We start from the raw sequence: 2,500 nt of genomic DNA on the forward strand, positions 1-2,500 counted from the left end.
GCGCGCGCCGCGCTCGGGGCTCTCAGGCGAGGGCCGGGAAAAGCCCCGGCCGCGTCCACCCGCGGCTGCCGCCCACCGCACCGGAGCGACAGCCCGAAAGCGCGCCCGCCGAGCGGGGCGCGCCCCGGCTTAAGGCCGGGCAGGAAAGGGGCGAGGCGCCGCCGCCTCGCCCGCCAGCAATCCCCAGGGGGGGCGCCCCCCCTTCGCCAAGCCGGCCACAGCCGGGCCGAAGCGGGACACGGCCCACGAAGTCGATGGCCGCGGCCGACGGGCAGCTCGCAGCTCGTACTCGGTCTCTCTCGGCTTCTCTCCCTCTTTTTTTCCCTTCTCGATTTATTTCTCCTCTTTCTCTCGAGCTCTCTCTCGCCTCTCGAACCGTACACACCCCGTTTCCCTGGGCCAGACGGGCGGACCGGGACGACGCCACGGGGCTCGTCCCGCGTCAGCGGCACTCGCCTCGCTCGGAGGACTGCGCACGGGGGCCCCCGGCCTCCCTCGCCGCTTCGGTCACAGGCACGGGACGAGCCTGCGGGGAGACGGCCCGTCACCTCGCTCCCATAGTACGGACAGACGAGTCCCAGGCCGCAGACGCCTCCAAGAGGACCGATGGAAAGCGACCGGGAAGGTGCGCCGCCGCAGGCCGGCCCCTGCGATGACGTAGCCGGAGGCAGCTGAAAACAGCGACCCCTTGGTGAACTTCCGGAGCCGGCCGCGACAACAGGTCTACCCGGCCGCGACAACAGGTCTACCCGGCCGCTGCCGGAAATCGCCTAAGTCCCTCCGGAGCGAGGTAGACCTGTTGTCCGCCGTCCACCGCCCGCCGCCCGGGCGCCGCGCCGGGCCCGGCGGCCCCGGAGCCGGGGTAGACCTGTTGTCCCCGGGGTAGACCTGCTGTCCGCGGGGTAGACCTGCTGTCCCCGGGGTAGACCTGCTGTCCGCGGGGTAGACCTGCTGTCCCCGGGGTAGACCTGCTGTCCGCGGGGTAGACCTGCTGTCCGCGGGGTAGACCTGCTGTCCCCGGGGTAGACCTGCTGTCCGCGGGGTAGACCTGCTGTCCGCGGGGTAGACCTGCTGTCCGCGGGGTAGACCTGCTGTCCGCGGGGTAGACCTGCTGTCCGCGGGGTAGACCTGCTGTCCGCGGGGTAGACCTGCTGTCCGCGGGGTAGACCTGCTGTCCGCGGGGTAGACCGGTTGTCCGCGGGGTAGACCTGCTGTCCGCGGGGTAGACCTGCTGTCCGCGGGGTAGACCGGTTGTCCGCGGGGTAGACCTGCTGTCCGCGGGGTAGACCTGCTGTCCCCGGGGTAGACCTGCTGTCCGCGGGGTAGACCTGCTGTCCGCGGGGTAGACCGGTTGTCCGCGGGGTAGACCTGCTGTCCGCGGGGTAGACCTGCTGTCCGCGGGGTAGACCTGCTGTCCGCGGGGTAGACCTGCTGTCCGCGGGGTAGACCTGCTGTCCGCGGGGTAGACCGGTTGTCCGCGGGGTAGACCTGCTGTCCGCGGGGTAGACCTGCTGTCCGCGGGGTAGACCGGTTGTCCGCGGGGTAGACCTGCTGTCCGCGGGGTAGACCCGCTGTCCGCGAGGTAGACCCGCTGTCCGCGGGGTAGACCCGCTGTCCGCGGGGTAGACCTGCTGTCCCCGGGGCAGACCCGCTGTCCCCGGGGCAGACCTGCTGTCCCCGGGGTAGACCTGTTGTCCGCCGCCCACCGCCCGCCGCCCGGGCGCCGCGCCGAGCCCGGCGGCCCCGGAGCCGGGCTAGACCTGCTGTCCGCCGCCCGGTTTTGGGGTTTTGGGGGTTTATTCCTTCCCGCCCCCCCCCCGCCCCAATCCCGTTTCTTTTCTCCTTTCTTTGAAAGAACGACTCTCCTATTTGTTTGGTACAAGAAGAAACCCGTCCGGAAGAGAAATTTTCTTGGCAAATCTTATTTCGTTTTTCTCTAGTATCCAGAGCACCCCCAGACCGAGCTGACGGGCCGCCTGCGCCCTGTGCAAGCGGGAAAGCGGGCGGCCGCTTTTGGGCCGGTTCTTTCACGGTCCGCAGAGACCCTCCAGGCCCGGCAGGGGTCTGGGGGGCCCCGGGGGCTCGGAGCCGAGGCGCCCGGGGCCGGGACGAAGCCGCCGGCCCCTGGCCCTCGTTCCCACAGACAGAGAGAGAGAGAGAGAGAGAGAGACAGACACAGTGACACACACGCCCACTCCACACACTCGCACTCCGCCGCCACCCCCTCGGACACCGCACCCACCACCCGCGCCGCTCCCTCCCTCCCGGATGCGCGGGCCGCCCGCCTTACACGAGCTTGCAGGCCGGGACAGGGCCAGGCGGGGGGGGGGCATCGGTTGGAGGAACACAGGTCTACCCCGGCACGCGGCGGCCGGAGGCTAAGTCGGAGCCGAGATACCAGGTCTACGAAGGGGCCGGGCGAAGGTAAGCCACGACGGGGCCGAGACAACAGGTCTACCCACGGTCCCGGAGCCGGGAGACCGAGGCCGGCCGGGCACAA

The sequence above is a fragment of the Anomalospiza imberbis genome, unplaced genomic scaffold, assembly GCF_031753505.1.
Source record: "Anomalospiza imberbis isolate Cuckoo-Finch-1a 21T00152 unplaced genomic scaffold, ASM3175350v1 scaffold_99, whole genome shotgun sequence".
Taxonomy (NCBI): Eukaryota; Metazoa; Chordata; class Aves; order Passeriformes; family Viduidae; genus Anomalospiza; species Anomalospiza imberbis.